Source organism: Pleurodeles waltl, chromosome 3_2 (genome assembly GCF_031143425.1).
Source record: "Pleurodeles waltl isolate 20211129_DDA chromosome 3_2, aPleWal1.hap1.20221129, whole genome shotgun sequence".
In the NCBI taxonomy this organism is placed as follows: Eukaryota; Metazoa; Chordata; class Amphibia; order Caudata; family Salamandridae; genus Pleurodeles; species Pleurodeles waltl.
In genome coordinates this window covers 220,904,437-220,922,981 of record NC_090441.1, presented here as the reverse complement: position 1 = coordinate 220,922,981, position 18,545 = coordinate 220,904,437, and positions in this window count along the sequence as shown.

The window sequence follows — 18,545 nt, the reverse complement described above, 5'->3', positions numbered from 1 at the left end:
CTGGGACCCTGTCACACAGGGCCCCAGTGCTCATAGGTGTGCATGTATATGTTCCCTGTGTGGTGCCTAACTGTCTCACTGAGGCTCTGGTAACCAGAACCTCAGTGGTTATGCTCTCTCATTACTTTCAAATTGTCACTAACAGGCTAGTGACCAATTTTACCAATTTACATTGGCTTACTGGAACACCCTTATAATTCCCTAGTATATGGTACTGAGGTACCCAGGGTATTGGGGTTCCAGGAGATCCCTATGGGCTGCAGCATTTCTTTTGCCACCCATAGGGAGCTCTGACAATTCTTACACAGGCCTGCCACAGCAGCCTGAGTGAAATAACGTCCACGTTATTTCACAGCCATTTTACACTGCACTTAAGTAACTTATAAGTCACCTATATGTCTAACCTTTACCTGGTAAAGGTTAGGTGCAAAGTTACTTAGTGTGAGGGCACCCTGGCACTAGCCAAGGTGCCCCCACATTGTTCAGAGCCAATTCCCTGAACTTTGTGAGTGCGGGGACACCATTACACGCGTGCACTACATATAGGTCACTACCTATATGTAGCTTCACCATGGTAACTCCGAATATGGCCATGTAACATGTCTATGATCATGGAATTGCCCCCTCTATGCCATCCTGGCATTGTTGGTAAAATTCCATGATCCCAGTGGTCTGTAGCACAGACCCTGGTACTGCCAAACTGCCCTTCCTGGGGTTTCACTGCAGCTGCTGCTGCTGCCAACCCCTCAGACAGGCATCTGCCCTCCTGGGGTCCAGCCAGGCCTGGCCCAGGATGGCAGAACAAAGAACTTCCTCTGAGAGAGGGTGTGACACCCTCTCCCTTTGGAAAATGGTGTGAAGGCAGGGGAGGAGTAGCCTCCCCCAGCCTCTGGAAATGCTTTCTTGGGCACAGATGTGCCCAATTCTGCATAAGCCAGTCTACACCGGTTCAGGGACCCCTTAGCCCCTGCTCTGGCGCGAAACTGGACAAAGGAAAGGGGAGTGACCACTCCCCTGACCTGCACCTCCCCTGGGAGGTGTCCAGAGCTCCTCCAGTGTGCTCCAGACCTCTGCCATCTTGGAAACAGAGGTGCTGCTGGCACACTGGACTGCTCTGAGTGGCCAGTGCCACCAGGTGACGTCAGAGACTCCTGCTGATAGGCTCCTTCAGGTGTTAGTAGCCTTTCCTCTCTCCTAGGTAGCCAAACCCTCTTTTCTGGCTATTTAGGGTCTCTGTCTCTGGGGAAACTTTAGATAACGAATGCATGAGCTCAGCCGAGTTCCTCTGCATCTCCCTCTTCACCTTCTGATAAGGAATCGACCGCTGACCGCGCTGGAAGCCTGCAAACCTGCAACATAGTAGCAAAGACGACTACTGCAACTCTGTAACGCTGATCCTGCCGCCTTCTCGACTGTTTTCCTGCTTGTGCATGCTGTGGGGGTAGTCTGCCTCCTCTCTGCACCAGAAGCTCCGAAGAAATCTCCCGTGGGTCGACGGAATCTTCCCCCTGCAACCGCAGGCACCAAAAAGCTGCATCTCCGGTCCCTTGGGTCTCCTCTCAGCACGACGAGCGAGGTCCCTCGAATCCAGCGACACCGTCCAAGTGACTCCCACAGTCCAGTGACTCTTCAGCCCGAGTTTGGTGGAGGTAAGTCCTTGCCTCACCTCGCTGGGCTGCATTGCTGGGAACCGCGACTTTGCAAGCTTCTCCGGCCCCTGTGCACTTCCGGCGGAAATCCTGTGTGCACAGCCAAGCCTGGGTCCACGGCACTCTAACCTGCATTGCACGACTTTCTAAGTTGGTCTCCGGCGACGTGGGACTCCTTTGTGCAACTTCGGCAAGCACCGTTTCACGCATCCTCGTAGTGCCTGTTTCTGGCACTTCTCCGGGTGCTACCTGCTTCAGTGAGGGCTCCTTGTCTTGCTCGACGTCCCCTCTCTCTGCAGGTCCAATTTGCGACCTCCTGGTCCCTCCTGGGCCCCAGCAGCGTCCAAAAACGCCAAACGCACGATTTGCGTGTAGCAAGGCTTGTTGGCGTCCATCCGGCGGGAAAACACTTCTGCACGACTCTCCAAGGCGTGGGGGATCCATCCTCCAAAGGGAAAGTCTCTAGCCCTTGTCGTTCCTGCAGTATTCACAGTTCTTCAGCCTAGTAAGAGCTTCTTTGCACCAACCACTGGCATTTCTTGGGCATCTGCCCAGCTACGAGCTGCTTGTGACTTTTGGACTTGGTCCCCTTGTTCCACAGGTACCCTCAGACAGGAATCCATCGTTGTTGCATTGCTGATTTGTGTTTTCCTTGCATTCTCCCTCTAACACGACTATTTTGTCCTTAGGGGAACTTTAGTGCACTTTGCACTCACTTTTCAGGGTCTTGGGGAGGGTTATTTGGCTAACTCTCACTATTTTCTAATAGTCCCAGCGACCCTCTACAAGGTCACATAGGTTTGGGGTCCATTCGTGGTTCGCATTCCACTTTTGGAGTATATGGTTTGTGTTGCCCCTATCCCTATGTTTCCCCATTGCATCCTATTGTAACTATACATTGTTTGCACTGTTTTCTAAGACTATACTGCATATTTTTGCTATTGTGTATATATATCTTGTGTATATTTCCTATCCTCTCACTGAGGGTACACTCTAAGATACTTTGGCATATTGTCATAAAAATAAAGTACCTTTATTTTTAGTATAACTGTGTATTGTGTTTTCTTATGATATTGTGCATATGACACTAAGTGGTACTGTAGTAGCTTCACACGTCTCCTAGTTCAGCCTAAGCTGCTCTGCTAAGCTACCATTATCTATCAGCCTAAGCTGCTAGACACCCTATACACTAATAAGGGATAACTGGGCCTGGTGCAAGGTGCAAGTACCCCTTGGTACTCACTACAAGCCAGTCCAGCCTCCTACATCGGTTGTGCAGCGGTGGGATAAGTGCTTTGAGACTACTTACCACTCTTGTCATTGTACTTTTCATAAGAGAAAAATATACAAAACAAGGTCAGTGTATATACACATAGCCAAAAAGTTTTGCATTTCCTCTTTTTCACTCTTTTCTAAGTGCTGAAAAGTACTTCTAAACTTTCAAAAAGTTCTTAAAAGTTTAAAAAAAGTTTTTTCTGTCTTTCCAAAAAGTTCTGAAAACTTTTTTCTCTTTTTCTATCACTTCAACTCTCTCAAAAAAATGTCTGGCACAGGAAAAAATGTTGAACTGTCCAAACTTGCATATGATCACCTTAGCTGGAAAGGAGCAAGGAGTCTCTGCATAGAGAGAGGTTTGAGTGTAGGGAAGAATCATTCCTTGGAACTGTTAATTAATATGCTTAGAGTACAGGATAAGGCCATAAGTGCCCAATCTGTAGAAAAAGTAGCTAATGGTTCTCAATCTGATCCAGGGACTCCCCCAGGAAAAGGTTCAGGAAAGAAACTTCTCAGCCTGCCCATTTCTAGACAGTCTAGCATAGTTGGTACAGAGGTTGAATCACACCATACTGATGATGTGATCTCACATTATGCTGGTAGCCAAGCTGTTAGGGTGCCCTCTGTAAGGGACAGGTCTCCATCTGTTCATTCCCATCATACCTCTGTATCTAGAAATGTCCCTCCCACCCACCCTGATGACAGATTGTTAGAAAGGGAGCTCAATAGATTGAGAGTGGAACAAACCAGACTGAAGCTCAAGAAGCAACAGCTGGATTTGGATAGACAGTCTTTAGAAATAGAGAGGGAAAGACAGAAGTTGGGTTTAGATACCCATGGTGGCAGCAGCAGTATTCCCCATAGTCATCCTGCAAAAGAGCATGATTCCAGGAATCTGCACAAGATAGTTCCCCCTTATAAGGAGGGGGATGACATTAACAAGTGGTTTGCTGCACTTGAGAGGGCCTGTGTTGTACAGGATGTCCCTCAAAGGCAGTGGGCTGCTATCCTATGGCTATCATTTAGTGGAAAAGGTAGGGATAGGCTCCTTACTGTGAAAGAAAATGATGCCAATAATTTTACAGTTCTTAAGAATGCACTCCTGGAGGGTTATGGCTTAACCACTGAACAGTACAGGATAAAGTTCAGAGAGACCAAAAAGGAGTCTTCACAAGACTGGGTTGATTTCATTGACCAGGCAGTGAAGGCCTTGGAGGGGTGGTTACATGGCAGTAAAGTTACTGATTATGACAGCCTGTATAACACAATCCTGAGAGAGCATATACTTAATAATTGTGTGTCTGATTTGTTGCACCAGTACCTGGTAGACTCTGATCTGACCTCTCCCCAAGAATTGGGAAAGAAGGCAGACAAATGGGTCAGAACAAGGGTGAACAGAAAAGTTCATACAGGGGGTGACAAAGATGGCAATAAGAAGAAAGATGGTGAAAAATCTCAAGATAAGCATGGGGATAAGGGTAAAACCAAAGATCCCACTTCAAATCTTAAACACTCTTCAGAGGGTGGGGATAAAACAAATTCTTCCTCTTCTTCCCAACCTGCACACATTAAAAAGCCTTGGTGCTTTGTGTGTAAAAATAGAGGCCATAGGCCAGGGGATAAGTCCTGTCCAGGTAAACCCCCTGAGCCTACCACCACTAATACATCAAGCTCTAGTGCCCCTAGCAGTAGTGGTACTAGTGGTGGGACTGCTGGCAACAGTCAAGCAAAGGGTGTAGTTGGGTTCACTTATGGGTCCATAGTGGAAACTGATGTAATCAGTCCCAAGACAGTTTCTGTCACACCTAGTGGCATTGGCCTTGCCACACTGGCTGCTTGTCCCCTTACAATGGATAAGTACAGGCAGACAGTTTCAATAAATGGTGTTGAGGCCTTGGCCTACAGGGACACAGGTGCCAGTTTCACTTTGGTGACTGAAAACCTAGTGCCTCCTGAACAACACATCATTGGACAACAGTATAAGATTATTGATGTCCATAACTCCACTAAGTTTCTTCCCTTAGCTATAATTCAGTTTAGTTGGGGTGGAGTTACTGGCCCTAAGCAGGTGGTGGTATCACCTAGCTTACCTGTAGACTGTCTCTTAGGTAATGACCTAGAGGCCTCAGGTTGGGCTGATGTAGAGTTTTATGCCCATGCAGCCATGCTGGGCATCCCTGAGGAATTGTTCCCTCTCATTTCTACTGAAATGAAAAAGCAAAGGAGAGAAGGCCTGAAAACTCAGGATCCCTCTCCATCAACAGGTAAAAAGGGTATCACAGTATCCCCTAACCACCCTACCATTCAGGATACCATTCCTGTGGTGGGAGAAACCTCTCCTGGGGTGGCACCTGTTCCAAGGGAATCATCAGCTGGCAAAGCTGGACTCCCTGAGGTAGAAGTACCTCTCTGTGGGATAACTAACATTGGTGAGAAAAAGAGCACCATTTTAGTTAACATGGGCATCCCTCCAACCCTCCCAGAGAAACTTTAGTGCAGAAACTCTGCACTGCCTCACAACACTTAGGACAGCATCCCTGCCCTAGTGTGGAGCTGATAGGACAGCATCCCTGCCCTGCTCCAACTCAAGAGAAACAGCATCCCTGTTCTCTCTTCCAGCCAGATGGACAAAGTTTTTGCCCAGCTATGGCTTTTCTGAGACAGCATCCCTGTCTGGCATTTCCATCACTACAAATAGGTTCAGTGGACAATTCCCACTGCTTTAAACTAAAACTTACTGATAGAAACTCTGAAAATACATCTTCACATTGTTGCTTAGCTAAAAAACTTCAAACAGGGTGGTTTACATCCCCACAGGGAAGTAACCATATAGTGGATGATAAAGGGAGTAACCAGTCTATTGCAGAGCTACTCTCTACTTATCACCACTTAGACAATAAAGTCTCAACTGGCCAAGGTTAGCCTTATTGTCCTTCGTTTGGGGGGGGGGTGTGTGAGAAGGTAGCCTCTTTCTAGCCTTGTTACCCCCACTTTTGGCCTGTTTGTGAGTGTATGTCAGGGTGTTTGTCACTGTTTTCACTGTCTCACTGGGATCCTGATAGCCAGGCCTCAGTGCTCATAGTGAAAACACTATGTTTTCAGTATGGTTGTTATGTGTCACTGGGATCCTGCTGGTCAGGACCCCAGTGCTCATAGGTTTGTGGCCTATATGTATGTGTCACTGGGACCCTGTCACACAGGGCCCCAGTGCTCATAGGTGTGCATGTATATGTTCCCTGTGTGGTGCCTAACTGTCTCACTGAGGCTCTGCTAACCAGAACCTCAGTGGTTATGCTCTCTCATTACTTTCAAATTGTCACTAACAGGCTAGTGACCAATTTTACCAATTTACATTGGCTTACTGGAACACCCTTATAATTCCCTAGTATATGGTACTGAGGTACCCAGGGTATTGGGGTTCCAGGAGATCCCTATGGGCTGCAGCATTTCTTTTGCCACCCATAGGGAGCTCTGACAATTCTTACACAGGCCTGCCACAGCAGCCTGAGTGAAATAACGTCCACGTTATTTCACAGCCATTTTACACTGCACTTAAGTAACTTATAAGTCACCTATATGTCTAACCTTTACCTGGTAAAGGTTAGGTGCAAAGTTACTTAGTGTGAGGGCACCCTGGCACTAGCCAAGGTGCCCCCACATTGTTCAGAGCCAATTCCCTGAACTTTGTGAGTGCGGGGACACCATTACACGCGTGCACTACATATAGGTCACTACCTATATGTAGCTTCACCATGGTAACTCCGAATATGGCCATGTAACATGTCTATGATCATGGAATTGCCCCCTCTATGCCATCCTGGCACTGTTGGTACAATTCCATGATCCCAGTGGTCTGTAGAACAGACCCTGGTACTGCCAAACTGCCCTTCCTGGGGTTTCACTGCAGCTGCTGCTGCTGCCAACCCCTCAGACAGGCATCTGCCCTCCTGGGGTCCAGCCAGGCCTGGCCCAGGATGGCAGAACAAAGAACTTCCTCTGAGAGAGGGTGTGACACCCTCTCCCTTTGGAAAATGGTGTGAAGGCAGGGGAGGAGTAGCCTCCCCCAGCCTCTGGAAATGCTTTCTTGGGCACAGATGTGCCCAATTCTGCATAAGCCAGTCTACACCGGTTCAGGGACCCCTTAGCCCCTGCTCTGGCGCGAAACTGGACAAAGGAAAGGGGAGTGACCACTCCCCTGACCTGCACCTCCCCTGGGAGGTGTCCAGAGCTCCTCCAGTGTGCTCCAGACCTCTGCCATCTTGGAAACAGAGGTGCTGCTGGCACACTGGACTGCTCTGAGTGGCCAGTGCCACCAGGTGACGTCAGAGACTCCTGCTGATAGGCTCCTTCAGGTGTTAGTAGCCTTTCCTCTCTCCTAGGTAGCCAAACCCTCTTTTCTGGCTATTTAGGGTCTCTGTCTCTGGGGAAACTTTAGATAACGAATGCATGAGCTCAGCCGAGTTCCTCTGCATCTCCCTCTTCACCTTCTGATAAGGAATCGACCGCTGACCGCGCTGGAAGCCTGCAAACCTGCAACATAGTAGCAAAGACGACTACTGCAACTCTGTAACGCTGATCCTGCCGCCTTCTCGACTGTTTTCCTGCTTGTGCATGCTGTGGGGGTAGTCTGCCTCCTCTCTGCACCAGAAGCTCCGAAGAAATCTCCCGTGGGTCGACGGAATCTTCCCCCTGCAACCGCAGGCACCAAAAAGCTGCATCTCCGATCCCTTGGGTCTCCTCTCAGCACGACGAGCGAGGTCCCTCGAATCCAGCGACACCGTCCAAGTGACTCCCACAGTCCAGTGACTCTTCAGCCCGAGTTTGGTGGAGGTAAGTCCTTGCCTCACCTCGCTGGGCTGCATTGCTGGGAACCGCGACTTTGCAAGCTTCTCCGGCCCCTGTGCACTTCCGGCGGAAATCCTGTGTGCACAGCCAAGCCTGGGTCCACGGCACTCTAACCTGCATTGCACGACTTTCTAAGTTGGTCTCCGGCGACGTGGGACTCCTTTGTGCAACTTCGGCGAGCACCGTTTCACGCAACCTCGTAGTGCCTGTTTCTGGCACTTCTCCGGGTGCTACCTGCTTCAGTGAGGGCTCCTTGTCTTGCTCGACGTCCCCTCTCTCTGCAGGTCCAATTTGCGACCTCCTGGTCCCTCCTGGGCCCCAGCAGCGTCCAAAAACGCCAAACGCACGATTTGCGTGTAGCAAGGTTTGTTGGCGTCCATCCGGCGGGCAAACACTTCTGCACTACTCTCCAAGGCGTGGGGGATCCATCCTCCAAAGGGAAAGTCTCTAGCCCTTGTCGTTCCTGCAGTATTCACAGTTCTTCAGCCTAGTAAGAGCTTCTTTGCACCAACCGCTGGCATTTCTTGGGCATCTGCCCAGCTACGAGCTGCTTGTGACTTTTGGACTTGGTCCCCTTGTTCCACAGGTACCCTCAGACAGGAATCCATCGTTGTTGCATTGCTGATTTGTGTTTTCCTTGCATTCTCCCTCTAACACGACCTTAGGGGAACTTTAGTGCACTTTGCACTCACTTTTCAGGGTCTTGGGGAGGGTTATTTTGCTAACTCTCACTATTTTCAAATAGTCCCAGCGACCCTCTACAAGGTCACATAGGTTTGGGGTCCATTCGTGGTTCGCATTCCACTTCTGGAGTATATGGTTTGTGTTGCCCCTATCCCTGTGTTTCCCCATTGCATCCTATTGTAACTATACATTGTTTGCACTGTTTTCTAAGACTATACTGCATATGTTTGCTATTGTGTATATATATCTTGTGTATATTTCCTATCCTCTCACTGAGGGTACACTCTAAGATACTTTGGCATATTGTCATAAAAATAAAGTACCTTTATTTTTAGTATAACTGTGTATTGTGTTTTCTTATGATATTGTGCATATGACACTAAGTGGTACTGTAGTAGCTTCACACGTCTCCTAGTTCAGCCTGAGCTGCTTTGCTAAGCTACCATTATCTATCAGCCTAAGCTGCTAGACACCCTATACACTAATAAGGGATAACTGGGCCTGGTGCAAGGTGCAAGTACCCCTTGGTACTCACTACAAGCCAGTCCAGCCTCCTACAGGGTCATTACAACATTAGCGGTAAAAGCCGCTTACTGCCGTGCAGAAGACCGCCAACACACCGCTGCGGAATTCCGCCATGGTCATTATGACCCACAGCTCGGAATCCGCCAAAATTTAGACACCCACACAAGTCTGCCACACAAAAGGTCAGTGATAAACTGGTGAAAACAAAACCTCCACTGTCACGCCAACAGGAATACGCCCACACTATCACGACCCATGAATCCACGCAGTGGTCTTTCAACCGCGGTATTCCATTGGCGGTACACACCGCCGCGCTCAAAATACACACACATTTACAAAACACTACCACATTGGACAATTCGAAATACACACACCTGATACACAGACACACACCACCTCCCACACACCCAATACAATATAAAACACACACCCACATCACCCACAAACCCCTACTGCCAAAAATTCTGAAAGAAGGCCAGAGAGAGACACCACAATCTTCAAACAAGCATCCACAGGCACTGAACACCATCACCTACATAACATCCACGCACCTTACACAACACACCACTAAATATCACCCCACACATCACAACACACACCAACCCACACATCACCCACACCACCCCATGGCACGGCAAGGACACCCCAGGTTTTCAGAGGAGGAGCTCAGGGTCATGGTGGAGGAAATCATCCGGGTAGAGCCACAGCTATTCGGAGCACAGGTGCAGCACACCTCCATAGCTAGGAAGATGGACCTATGGCGAAGAATCGTGGACAGGGTCAACACAGTGGGACAGCATCCAAGAAATAGGGATGATATCAAGAAGAGGTGGAACGACCTACGAGGGAAGGTGCGTTCCGTAGTCTCAAGACACCACCTTGCGGTTCAGAGGACTGGCGGCGGACCCCCACCTCCTCCCCCACAACTAACAACATGGGAGGAGCAAGTCTTGGCTATTCTGCATCCTGAGGGCCTCGCAGGAGTAGTTGGAGGAATGGACTCTGGTAAGTCAAATCTTTAATACTATATCCCCCACCCTACCTGCATGCCATCACATACCCCCACCCTCGCCCTCAAACCCATCACTCCAACTCCTCACAAATGTCCCAATATCACAAACCACCCATCCCAACACCAAGCCCTGCATGCAACAACAAAGCATGGACACCCATCACCAAAGCATGGCCACTGCACATACCCATACACCGCCCTAAACCATCATCACACAAGGTCCCACACAGGAATGCAAGCACTGGGGTACATGGTCACCCACCCTTTGCAAACCATGGCACACACAGATGCAATAATCATGCTTTTACACCCCTGCAGGACCCTTACCCAACGTCACCGGACAGGAGGGTCCAGACATGTCCACACCACCAACAGAAGAGGCCCACAGTGATGACAGCAGCTCTGTCCAACTGGATCTAGACGACTAGCCCGGCCCATCTGGGACCTCGGGACAGTAGGTTCCCCTGACACAGTCACAGGCCACCACAGAGCTTCCCCCTCTGGAAACACCAGCACAGCACCCACCCAGCAAAGTGTAAGTATTTTGTGCAACAGTCAAACCAGTAAAACAGTAAAAAAAAACACAAAAAAGACTCCAAACTAACTTAGGAAAATAGATTATGATCTTATAAATAAAACAAAGCCATAATGACAAAAATCCATTCAGTGGAAGCAGAGATATGATTTAAAAAAAATATTAAATGCAAGTATAGTGCTTGGAAACAAATAGCACTCAAGCAAGATAAGTTGTCACGCTGAACCGGGACAAAGTCAAGAGTTCAGGCCACCCATAGTGAAGCACAGGATGGACGCAGAACCCACGATGCACAAAATTTCCTTAATCCTTGCCGCAGCATGAAATGGGTTGATGATCCCCACGCAATTGAGGTGTTGTGCAGTATTTCTTCTTGCGGCCACAGCGATGCAAAAGGTCCATTAGGAAAGCATCGGTTCCGGAGTGTGGTGGATTCACATGTGATGCGCAAAGTTTCTCCATGCTGTAGAGACAATGCTTTAATCCTTTCAACACAGTGGCAGCAAAGTGTTGGTTCTAGACTGGATGTTCCAAATTCAATACAGCAGTTCATCGCTATGCTGATCTGGTTCACTCTGGGTTCAAGTGATGCAGGTCTAGTCCTTCTCAACAAGTCATGGGCGACAACAGGCAGCAGGGCATCTCAGCAAGACAAGAGCACAGCAAGACAGAGTCTAGCAAGCAGTAGTTCAGTAGAGTGGCATCCTTTCAGCAGCATAGCAGTTCTTCTTCCTGGCAGAATAGTCACAGTCCCCGAAGTGTACTGGGTTGGTTGTATCAGGGTCCAGTACTTATACCCAATTGTGCTCTTGAAGTGGGGGAGACTTCAAAGAAAAGCTTTGAAGTGCTCTAGGTCCCTGCCCTTCCTTTAAATTATGAATCTAGAGACACCAAACTCAGCATTTCATTTTTTTTTTTTAATGTTTTGCAATTCTTTATTTAGGGGTCATGAAAGACATATTACAAAGCTGTACAGCAGAATAGGCATTCCCACTGATATATGAACAGGGAAAAACATCTAAGAAATCAAACATCCATGCAAAAATAGTATACAGTGCTTGATATTTTCATAATTACGATCTTGGTATCATGTATAGCTGCAAGTACTATCTTAGTTTAATTGTCTGTTTTCCCAGCCACGGCCCTAAAGGACAATTGTAAGGAGGATCCAGATGAGGAGGGAGCCTATTGGGGAGACGGTAGGTGAACTCCATCCGCCGTGCTATCCATGGGCCAAGACCTGCAGCAGCACAACAGTTAAGGTAAGAAGAGGAGGCAAGGAGGTAGCAGCGGGGAGAGTCTAGATAGAGGTCGGGTCAGTGATAGGACCCCAGTACTCAGAGTAGGGGGTGAGAAAGGACATTTGCAAACCCATATGTAGGAGGCTGGCCTGGCTTATAGTGGGTACCTTGTGGTACTTACACCTTGTGCCAGGTCCAGTTATCCCTTAATAGCAGATTAGAGGTGTTCTAGCAGCTTACGCTGATAGAGGTAGCTCTAGCAGAGCAGCTTAGGCTGAACTAGGAGACATGCAAAGCTCCAACTATACCACTTATATCACTTAGCACTATATCACGAGAAAACACAATACTCAGAGTTACTAAAAATAAAGGTATTTTATTTTAGTGACTATGGGGGTCATTACAACATTAGCGGTAAAAGCCGCTTACTGCCATGCAGAAGACCGCCAACACACCGCTGCGGAATTCCGCCATGGTCATTATGACCCACAGCACTGAATCCGCCAAAATGTAGACACCCACACAAGCCTGCCGCACCAAAGGTCAGTGATAAACTGGTGAAAACAAAACCTCCACCGTCACGCCAACAGGAATACGCCCACACTATCACGACCCATGAATCCACGCAGTGGTCTTTCAACCGCGGTATTCCATTGGAGGTACACACCGCCGCGCTCAAAATACACACACATTTACAAAACACTACCACATTGGACAATTCGAAATACACAACCCTGATACACAGACACACCCCACCTCCCACACACCCAATACAATATAAAACACACACCCACATCACCCACAAACCCCTACTGCCAAACATTCCGAAAGAAGGCCAGAGAGAGACACCGCAATCTTCAAACAAGCATCCACAGGCACTCAACACCATCACCTACATAACATCCACGCACCTTACACAACACACCACTAAATATCACCCCACACATCACAACACACACCAACCCACACATCACCCACACCACCCCATGGCACGGCAAGGACACCCCAGGTTTTCAGAGGAGGAGCTCAGGGTCATGGTGGAGGAAATCATCCGGGTAGAGCCACAGCTATTCGGAGCACATGTGCAGCACACCTCCATAGCTAGGAAGATGGACCTATGGCGAAGAATCGTGGACAGGGTCAACACAGTGGGACAGCATCCAAGAAATAGGGATGATATCAGGAAGAGGTGTAACGACCTACGGGAGAAGGTGCGTTCCGTAGTCTCAAGACACCACCTTGCGGTTCAGAGGACTGGCGGCGGACCCCCACCTCCTCCCCCACAACTAACAACATGGGAGGAGCAAGTCTTGGCTATTCTGCATCCTGAGGGCATCGCAGGAGTAGCTGGAGGAATGGACTCTGGTAAGTCAAATCTTTAATGCTATATCTCCCACCCTACCTGCATGCCATCACATACCCCCACCCTCGCCCTCAAACCCATCACTCCAACTCCTCACAAATGTCCCAATATCACAAACCACCCATCCCAACACCAAGCCCTGCATGCAACAACAAAGCATGGACACCCATCACCAAAGCATGGCCACTGCACATACCCATACACCGCCCTAAACCATCATCACACAAGGTCCAACACAGGAATGCAAGCACTGGGGTACATGGTCACCCACCCTTTGCAAACCATGGCACACACAGATGCAATAATCATGCTTTTACACCCCTGCAGGACCCTTACCCAACGTCACCGGACAGGAGGGTCCAGACATGTCCACACCACCAACAGAAGAGGCCCACAGTGATGACAGCAGCTCTGTCCAACTGGATCTAGACGACCAGCCCGGCCCATCTGGGACCTCGGGACAGTAGGTGACCCTGACACAGTCACAGGCCACCACAGAGCTTCCCCCCTCTGGAAACGCCAGCACAGCACCCACCCAGCGGGCCCATACCTCTGTCCTCAGGACACATCAATCAGCAGTGTGCCCACCACTACAGGGAACCCAGGCTAACCCACCACCCCAACAACAACAGCAGGGACCTGGAGGCAGTGGCAGTGGGCACACATTTTGGGGGACAGAGGCACAGGAACACAGGGGAAATGGGAGGGATGCTGTGCGACAGGGAGGACAGGCCCAGGGAACCCACTCTCCACCAGGCCCTCTCCAACATCAAGGGAGCCTACCATCATTCCCAGGAGACGACAGCAACGGTACTGGCCAAGTTTCAGGAGACCCAACGGCTGCAGGAGGAACAGTATTTGGGCTTCAGGGAGGAACTCAAATCCATCAATTCCACCCTGGGCACCATCGTAGGGGTGCTGAAGGAAGTCCTTAACACCAGGAGGCACACTGTGGCACAACAAGGGGCCCCTGACTCTAGCCTGGACGATGAACTGCCCACCACCTCCGCCGGCGCTGGTGGACAGGACCACCACACCAGCACCCCACCCCCTGCAGATGGAGAACCACCCCACAAATGGTCCCTGAGATCCAGGACAAAGACAGATAATGATGCCAAGACGCCAAGAAATGAGACCACCCTGATTGTCATCCTTTTGTCCCACCTTGTCACCCTGTCCATCCTCAAATTGCCCCAGCTCCACTTCCTATGCCCCTGTGGACAATGCACCTGTGAGACTAATAGCTTGGACTCTGCCATGGACATTCCTCCACCATCACCACTCACCATTTTACAAACCCCTCCAATATTGAGCACTTAAATGAACACCCTGAAAGCACAAAACAAGCTGGAGTCCGTCTGTGATTTCGAATTAGTTTATTAGCAATTACAGTGACAAAATGCTCTTTCAAATGTAATTTCAACATACCTATGTCACACAGCTCTAGTCCATGAGGAAAAAAAGCAGATGTCACACAGTGGGACCCACATCTGTGAAATCGTAAGGGAAAGTGAAAACTCAGTGACCATACACTGGGTGACAGGGACAGACAGTAGAGAGGTAGTAGTGTTAAAGTACATATTGCAGGCAGGTTTGTCTTCTTACCTGTGTCTCACTGAAAGTATTGCAGGATCACAGAGTTTCTGTTGTTGATGTCCTCTTCTTCTGATTCCTCGTCTTCACTGTCCACAGGCTCCACAGCTGCCACAACACTTCCATCTGGACCATCCTCCTGCAGAAAAGGCACCTGTTGTCGCAAAGCTAAGTTGTGAAGCATACAGCAGGCCACGATGACCTGGCACACCTTCTTTGATGAGTAGAACAGGGAACCACCTGTCACCTGGAGGCACCTGAACCTGGCCTTCAGGAGGCCGAAGGTCCGCTCTGTAATCCTCCTAGTTCGCCCATGGGCTTCATTGTAGCATTCCTATGCCCTTGTTCTGGGATTCCTCACTGGGGTCAGTAGCCATGACAGGTTGGGGTAACCAGAGTCACCTGCAAATGGCAAGGGACAACTGTTATACACACACTAACTCTTAGGGATATCCCCAGACCCAGACAACTATTCCCAATGATTTGGTTCCAGGTGCTCACCTAATAGCCACACACAGTGCCTTTGGAGTAGACCCATCACATATGGGATGCTGCTATTCTGCAGGATGTAAGCGATGTATGCACTGAGCCAGGGAATTTGGCATTAACATGGGAGATGTACTGGTCTGCCAAACACACCATCTGCACATTCATCGACTGGTAACTCTTCCGGTTTCTGTACACCTGTTCACTCCTGCGGGGGGGGGGGTCAAGGACACATGTTTCCCATCAATGGCACCTATGATGTTGGGGATATGTCCAAGGGCATAGAAGTCACCTTTCACTGTAGGCAAATCCTCCACCTGAGGGAAAACGATGTAGCTCTGCATGTGTTTCAGCAGGGCAGACAATACTCTGGACAACACGTTGGAAAACATAGGCTGGGACATCCCTGATGCAATGGCCACTGTTGTTTGAAATGACCCACTTGCAAGGAAATGGAGTACTGACAGCACCTGCACTTGAGGGGGGATTCTTGTGGGATGGCGGATAGCTGACATAAGGTCTGGCTCCAACTGGGCACACAGTTCCAGGATTGTGGCACGATCAACCCTGTAGGTGATGATCACATGTCTTTCCTCCATTGTCGACAGGTCCACCAGCGGTCTGTACACGGGAGGATGCCGCCAACTTCTCACATGCCCCAGCGGACGGTGCATATGGAGGTGAACAGCGAGCACACAGTCAACCAACTCTGAGGTACGTAAACACAGTTTACTCAGAAAACTATTCATAAACCGAAATTTGGCTGTATGAGTGTGGAGCCAAGGCCTAGGTATGTTTGACGCAGTTAAAAATAAAGCCATGTGGGCCCCTGAAATGGCGGCTGTCTGACCTGTAAAGTGGGACAATGGGATATGAGGTAACTGCGCTGGCGTTGTACACCGTTGCGATAGGCGGTCGAAGACCGCAGCGCAATTCTGCATTGGTTAACATTGGACCCTATGGCTCCCAGGGGCCAATGACGGTACGCACTGCCGCGGACGTGGCGCTTTTTTCTATCTGTTCAATCACTCGATACCTGATCTTCGACAGGAGAGGGCCTACACTGCAAGTGCTGCTGTGACCTCAGTCTGGAAGAGACAATGGCTCGTGCGTCTGGGTAAAGGGTCCCTGCCTTCAGCACGGAGGAGTTGGAGAAACTCGTGGATGGGGTCCTCCCTCAGTACACGCTAATCTATGGTCCTCCAGACAAACAGGCAAGTACACTGGGAGCATGCTGTATGGGCAATGCCTGTGTGGAGCGGTGTGGATGAAAGATGGGGGGGAGAATGAGGCGTGCATGAAACGACGGTGAGTGCATGTGCCACATGGCAAGGGTAGGGATGCGGGCCAATGACTGTGACGGTGCAGTTGGTAATAACTTCTCTTTTTCCCCTGTACAATTCCTGTAGGTCAGCGCCCACCAGAAGAAGGATATTTGGCATGCCATCGCCAAGGACGTCCGGACCCTGGGGGTCTACCACAGACGGAGCACCCACTGCCGGAAAAGATGGGAGGACATTCGCCGCTGGAGCAAGAAGACGGCAGAGGCCCAGCTGGGGATGGCCTTCCAACATTGGAGGGGTGCCCTTCACACCATGACCCCCCTGATGTTTAGGATCCTGGCGGTGGCGTGCCCGGAGTTGGATGGGTGCTTGAGGGCATCACAGCAGCAACAAGGGGGTGAGTACACTCACATTCAGCTGATTCAGCGCACATTGTAGGTGTCTGGGTGGGGGAGGTGGGCTGTGGGTTCCCCTAGACCAGGGTGAGTTTGCTAGTTAAGTCCCCTTTTTCAGGCAGACCCTGTGGCACCCCACCCCACCTGGGTACAGTGCCAACTACACCTAGTCAGGCTCCTGTGACATCCATGTGTGCAGAAATCGGCCATAGCCTTGTAAGCCATGTCCCAGGGATTGAATAGGAGCGCAGTGTAGTGCAGAGGGCTTCTGTGTCTGTCGTGTCCGACAACGGTAGCGGTATTGCATGAACTGAACATGTCTTTCTTCTGTCTCCCACCCCCCCTTTTTGTGATTTCCATGTACTTGTGTGCTTTAGCATCATCAGGCGGAGGAGCAGTGGCACCGGAGCAGGAGGGAGCTGCATCCCACATGGCTTGGAGGGCGAGTCTACGGACTCCGAATTCACCAGTGGGACGGAGGGCGAGGGGAGCTCCACGGCGGGGACAGGAGCTGACACCAGCCATACGGACTCCTCCTCTGATGGGAGCTCCCTTGCGGTGGCGGGCCCATCTGTGCCCCCGCATCTACAGGTACAACCGCCACCCCCCCTCCAGCACTGCCCTCCCAGCAGCTCCTCAGCCTTTGGCCCGTGCCCGCTCACCCAGGAGGGTGGGCATCACCTTCTCCCCAGGCATCTCAGGCCCTGCCCCTGTTACCCCTGCTGCCCTCAGTGAGGAGGCCATTGACCTCCTCAGGTCCCTCACTGTTGGGCAGTGTACCATTTTGAATGCCATTCGGGTTGCAGAGAGGCAGTTGCAACAAACCACTGCATTCCTGGAGGGCATTCATTCTGGTCAGGCAGCCCTTCAGCGAGATTTTCAGACTCTGGCCTCAGCACTGATGGCAGCCATTGTCCCTGTCTCTAGCCTCCCCCCTCCAACTTCCTCCACCCAGACCCACACCCCTGTACCTCAGCCTATCTCAAGCACACCATCAGACCAGCATGCACACACTTCAACACACAAAGGAAGCTCAGGCAAACATAAGCACCACATATCCCACAGGCACTCACGCAAATATCAGACACATGCAGACATACCAACATCCACTGCCTCCACTGTGTCCCCCTCCTCCTCGTCTCCCTCATCCCTCCCTGTCTCTTCTCCACTCACACCTGCATGCACTACATCTTCAGCCACTACGTCCATCACCAGCATTCCCACCACCACAACCCGCTCACGTGCAGTCACCACCCCCATCACCATTCACACATCCCCTGTGTCCTCTCCCAGTGTGTCTGTGAGGCCACCTCCCAAGGTACACAAACGCAGCCACACACCCACCCAACAGCCATCCACCTCACGACAGCCTCCAGCCCATGCACCTTCACCCAAAGTTAGCAAACGTACACCTCTTACGACCACTACCTCTTCCTCCACTCCCAAACCCCCTCCATCTACCCGTCCCAGTGTTGCTAAGAAACTTTTCCTGGCCACCCTTGACCTCTTTCCCTCACCTCCCCCACCCGTTCAGTCTCCTAAGGCCCGACTCTCCAGGTCCCAACCTAGCACCTCAGCCACAACATCGGCGGGACCAGTGGTGCCAGTAGTCACTGGATTATGGAGTGAACCAGGCAGCAGGGCAGGCAGTGTGGCAAG